Source organism: Marmota marmota, unplaced genomic scaffold (genome assembly GCF_001458135.2).
Source record: "Marmota marmota marmota unplaced genomic scaffold, marMar, whole genome shotgun sequence".
Taxonomy (NCBI): Eukaryota; Metazoa; Chordata; class Mammalia; order Rodentia; family Sciuridae; genus Marmota; species Marmota marmota.
The window spans coordinates 13,054,667-13,061,059 of record NW_025999842.1 but is presented as its reverse complement, the minus strand read 5'-3'; positions in this window follow the sequence as shown (position 1 = coordinate 13,061,059).

Sequence of the window (6,393 nt, the reverse complement as noted above, 5' to 3'; positions counted from 1 at the left end):
TGTAGTATAACATGAACCACTGAAGGGTTTTGAACAGATATGAGACAGGATCTGATTTGCACTTTAAAAAGAATACCATGAAAAGTAACTTACTCTATGATTAGGCAAAACAACAAAGATAATTAGAATTGGGTGCTGGTGTTGCAATAAAAGTGGTAAAACATGTACCAATTGGTGATCATTTTGATGGTAGAGTCAGGAGAATGTCCTAATTGATTAAATATAGAATGTAGGGAAAGAGTAGAATAAAGGAAAATTTAATGATTCTGGCTTGAGAAATTTAAATTTTGAATTGGCTAAACCTGATGAAGCAAGTGAAATGCACTTTGGTAAAGGGATATTATTTTGCTTTTAAATATGTTATTTTCGATAAGATAAAACTTGAGCATAGGATGAAGTTTCTGGATCTAGGATGCTTCACTAGATTTTTCTGCTATCACCTAACCCTGTCCTCAAAACTGTAAAGAAACCCTTCATTAAACTCTCCTCAATTAACTTGAATGGAGTTTCTGTTTCTGGTTAGGACTACAAATGGTACAACTATTAAACAAATAATTGAGTAAGGAACAAAGCCCCTTTCACTTTCTTGAATCCATAGTGCCGTAATCCTTTAAATGGCATAAATGGATTTTCAGAATTTTAAAAAATATTACTATATTTAATTAGAAGTATACTATTGGATTTTCATGAGTTTAATTCAAATGTAATGATATACTATTGGAAAAATAATTATGAACAGACCATGTGTATTTGGGGATTTTTTGTTTTTCTTTGCTTTGTGTTTTTTTTCCCCTACCCTAAAATGAAAATCCACATTTGCAGGATGTAGGAATACTATTAATCACATTTCCATAAAGATAGAAACACTACTGTCATGTGTGTAAAAAATGCATTTAAAAAGATAGAAACATTAATGTGTATAAAATTTATCTGGAGTTGTAGTCTACTAAGAGATTTTCATAATGTGAAGCATCAGAGAACATTTTGGGAAAATGGTTGCCCAAATGTGGAATTGATTGATTAGCTTTTTGGACATGGGAAACAAAAGTTGCATAAAGCTAATGAATGTATCCATTCTATCAAGTGATAAATTACAGATTTAATCTTCTTTGTACAATTCCACCGGTGATTTAATACACACTGATAAGCCTCTTTTCCTTGCTTTTGGGACAGTGTACAATATGAGAATAAGGCGCCTCCTGCAATACTACTGTTATCCAAAACAGATGCAGCTCATGTTGTAGCATCTATTCAAATAATACCTCTCATAGGTGTCATGCTCAATAAAACATTTTCTCTCCAAAACTCAGAATGAATTAATGAGAGAGGAAAACAAAAGCCATACTTTTTAGAACTAGGTTTATACTGAAATTTAAACACTCAAGTGAAAGAGATTTACATAAAGGAATATGACCTACATGATATAATGTACATGAGTGAAAATTGCTTCTCAGATCTTCATAAAAGTTTAGCTTGATTGGCAAGTGCAATGTAAAAACAATATGTATGCTCTGCTTTCTTTTAGATTTTCACTCTCCCATGCCACATTGGATTATATATTTATTTAATATTTCACCACAGCAATAATTATATCAAAGCATATTAATACTGTGCTCTCTGCATTGTAACAACAATGTGCCATAACACAGAATTTTTGCCTTTACTTTTGGTCTAACATAGCTTTCCATAACATTACTCCTTCATTTATTTAAAAAAATATATATACAAAATAGTGGTACTATATACCACATGCACATACAACTGTTCACATATACTAAGTCAACCAAATTTTATAAAACATTTTTGACACAAATGGAAACTAGTGTCTTAATATATATATTGAATTCTACTATGTGGGCTCATAAGGGTCTTAATTGTGTACTACGTGGCAGAAAATGTACTAAATAGAGGGAAAAAGAAAACAGGTATACTTCGTACAGTATACTGGAAAAGAGTCTATAAATCATGAATAGAAAATTTCCATGTAAAGTATTATGTCTTAAAACAGATACCGACAAGAGTAGGTTGTATGGCAACAGATAAGTCCCACAAAAACCCTGAAGCTTCAAGGGGATTTTTATAAAAAAGATAATTTGATATTGTTTGTTTGATTTTCACACAAAATACACCTAAGGTACTTTAAAATTGAGAAAAGTAACACTTATCATGCTAGAATGAGTTTCAAGTTTATAATATGTGAACATATTAAACATATTAGACATAGTGTTTTTTAAAAAAATACCGTTTCTTGAATATAGTAACCCTAGAATCTAGACCTAGAATTATTTTTGATGGTTTGCAAAAGTAAACCTTAATTTTTACACTATTATAATAATGAGATAGATTTTATGGTTCCTAAATAGATGTGGTATTTTGTAAAATATTGTGATATTGAAGTTGGGTACTTCGAGCAAGAATTTCTGTAAAGGACCTTTGAAATAGTTAATATGGGAACATAATTAGCCTTATATTTGGTCAGTCAATATGTATGAAGAGATCTGCTGAATTGTGTATATGGTAAAGTTGACAGAAATTAACTGTATGGCAGGATAGGAAGTGTAAAAGGAAGTCCTCTGAGTTCTTGCAGATTCTGACTCGGAGATGAGGGGTGTGTGGTAGTGACAAGTGCAGATGGAAGAGCAGTTTTAGGCATATTGAAGAGAAGGCACATGAAGGACGTCTAAACACCACATATTAGCTAAAGCTCAGAAAGAAGAGAGCTAGAGAATATTTGATATTTCTTTGGACCTTATTGACGATAATTAAAACTGGGAAGGTAGATGAGAACATCTAAAGAGAATGCAGAGCAACAATATAAAAGCCAAAGCAGAAACCAAGTAATAATATTTAAGAAGAAAGTACATGGGCCAGCGTCAGAGCTCACAATGGGTGTAAGAACCAGAGGAAACCTAACAGAGCTACATGGAAAACCCTGAAGAGAAAAGATAGCCATGAGAGTCAGATGAATAGGCTGTTCTCAGAAGGAAGTCAGCCAGCAGTATCCATTGCATGAGAGCTGTCCAGCAATGTTAAGGACTAAAAAGGGAATATAAACATCCATTTCCAGTAACGGATAACTGGAGATTCGGGCCAACCTCCTGCTGAGGGGAACCAAAACATAAAAATAACATAGTTGGACCAAATGAAACAAAATGAAGTCATCAGACACCTAACAGTGTGGAAAAGAAGATACAGAAGTGGAATATTTGATTGACTTTTTTTTTTTTTTGCTTACTTTCAATGAATTATGAAAACAAACAGATGCAATTAACAGAATTTCTTCTAGAAACATGATGAATATCATCTGGCCAAGCAGGAGAGAATTTAAGAATTGAAGAAAATGCAGTAATTATTAGCCCTGAAAAGTGTGAAGCATTCACATGCTTTAGTGTACTTCTTATGCGTTTCTCCATTCTTTGTTTCTCTAAAGATTTAAGTGGGTAGGCCAGTTCTCACACTTTATAGCCTGTCTGGAAAACTGTCTTCAAATCTAACAATCTGAAAGAGGGAGTTTCAGAAGGAAATCTTCCTAGGGAAGGAAAATCCCATTGTTTCTTTCTGGTGAAGATTGTTGACAACATTAACTCTTGAAATTGTTTCCAAAAGGTTTTGCTCCTCTTTGTTTTTCTTCTGTATTAGAAGAGTTACCTTTCCAAGGGGAATATTTAAAAGAGTGAATGTAACAGCAAAACATAACACGTGTAGAAAAGCCAGCTCTGAGAGAACTAGCTCAGTCTCTTGATAAACATAAATATATTATTTTTTACAATCAATTTTTGAACTTGAAATTCAGGCTTTGAAAAAAAGTACTTTTTTCTTTAAGTAACATTGTTTTTCCAGATGCCTTAATTGTTTCTCTAAATTTAATTTATTTTAGCAACATATAATACTGCTAGGTTAGGTGCTATTAATTTTAATATCCCTAAAAAATAGAATTTTAAAAGGACAGTCAATGGTGATTCCCCCTAAAAGCTTGCATTATGCATTTACATAAGAAACAAATTTTCACAATTGCAGAAAGATATTAATTTAATATTTAAAAAACAAACAAATGACCCCTGCTTTTGGGGGCCCATGGGAAGATATCAGAGAGTACAGTTGTTTATGTAGTAACCAATGTAAATGATAGGAAATAAAAAGCAGAAGGGAAAAAAGGCTGCCTGTAAATCTCATTGATTCCAGTGTTGTGTACATAGTATAGAAAGGGCTGTAGTCAAATGACCACACCAAGGACTTCACATTCTGTGTTATGTCCACTCCAGTTCATGCTATGGCTTTACTAGCAACTACTCACCAACAACTCTGACGTCTTTATTCTCTATTCTCCACCTCTTCTTTGACTGCTTCCACTTGCTGGTCTTAAAGACACTTCAGATTTTAATGAAACTCACAATATTTCTTCATGAACTAGCCTTCTATAGTTTCTTCTGTTTTCATAAATAACAACATCATCTGTGTCATTTAACAAGCCAGAAACTTGCAGTCATATTAGACATCCCTCTTCTCTTTTCTATTATTATAAAATATTACTGTATACATGATGTATTACAACATGTATTGATAATTTTGCATTCTATTTGGAACATATGTAAATAATCATTAGGAAAAATATTTCAGCACTTTTAATGCTAACTGTCAGGACCATATATTACATTCATGATATCTGTCTCAGTCTCCTTCCCTCTCTCTCTATTCCTCTTTTCCTCATTTTTTTTCTTTTACTTGTTTTTTCTCCCACTTTCTTCCTTCATTCTTTTCCTTTATTTTCTAAACCTATTATTATATGGCTAAAATTTCTTACTAGAGTTGCGTGTATATGTGTTTCTTATGGATTCATGCATCAAATTATGCGTTCACCAGGTATATATCATGCACCTATTTTTTAGATTGAACTATACTAGGAATTCATATCTCAGCATAAATTATGCCAATTCCCCAACCTAATTTTCAGTTATTGTTTGAAGCTCTATTTTAAAACTGTTTCAGTTATTGTTTGAAGCTCTATTTTAAAATTGTGGTTGAATTGGTTTCAGACAAACAAATGTGCATACCTATCCTACATTATTTTGAGGTGTTCCATGGAAATGTCTATGAATTGGGTTTGGAATCCTTTTTGACCCCACACTATGGATTCATTTTCATCAAGTATAATAGTAACAATTGTTAGGACTAGAATACAAAGATGCACACAACATTATTCATACTTATACTATAGTAGAGAAAATCAATAAAAAAATAAGATGTGAACTATGCTCTGGTAGGTTGGACAGGGAGAACAAGAGTCATAAATTTCCTGGAGGGAATATGCCTGGAAATACTTCATAGTGAAGAATATCCTCCTTATAATTCTTATAGTTATTCAGGAAATCCTCTCCCCTACCAACAGTAGTAAAAGAGTGCTCACCTTTTCACAACAAACTGAGATTCTTGATCTTAATTTAGTTGCTTATAGCAGGTATATGGTGTTCTTTGAAGCTTCTCTCACAATAACTTGTGAATCAGTTAAAGGAATGTTCTTTGTTAACAATATGTAGTATACTGGGATTCAGAAAATAGATACTAAATTCAATTTTTTGTGAAATTTTCAGATAAAATGTCTTCTCTGATATAAGGGGGGTGACTCAAAATGGGATAGGGAGGAAGAGCATGAGAAGAAGACTACCACTAAATAGGGAAGAGAGGTGGGAGGGAAAAGAAAGGAGAAGGGGAATTGCACGGAAGATGGAAGTAGAACCTCATTGTTATACAGAATACATATATGATGTTGTGATGAGAAAAAGAAAAAAAAGTGTGTCACATTAGATTGGATAGAGAGAAAGGATGGGAGAGGAGGGGAGGAGTAGGGGGGATAGGAAGGGCAGCAGAATAGAATAGACATTATGATTGATGTATGTACATTCCATGTATGTATTATATGTCAAAATACATTCTGCTGTCATGACTGACTAAAAAAAATAAAAATAAATCATATGGTAAAAAAAGACCACTCCTATTTTATTATTATTATTTTCAGTAATAGTTGTAAAAATCATATCTTATTATCCAGATTAACATTATCCAAAGTAAAATTGAACCTCTGTCTCCTAAGCCACTAAAGAGGAAATCTTTGAAGTTAGGGAAATAGTTAACAATTATCTTTATTCTCCAAAATATGGAAGACATATTTTCACTGAGATAAGAGAAAAGATGATCTACAAGGCAAACTAAAAGGAACCAGTGCAGTTGGGTCTGAATACTAAGCCATGCCTGGTCAACAGGAGTATGGGTACAGGTTGTCCAAGCCAAGATTAGACTACTCAAAATCAGTGTGGAGGGAGCAGAGAAATCATTCCAGGTCAAAATCCCAGGTTGAAAAATAAGAGGACAAAAGTTCATCAACATTGAGGAAACTTC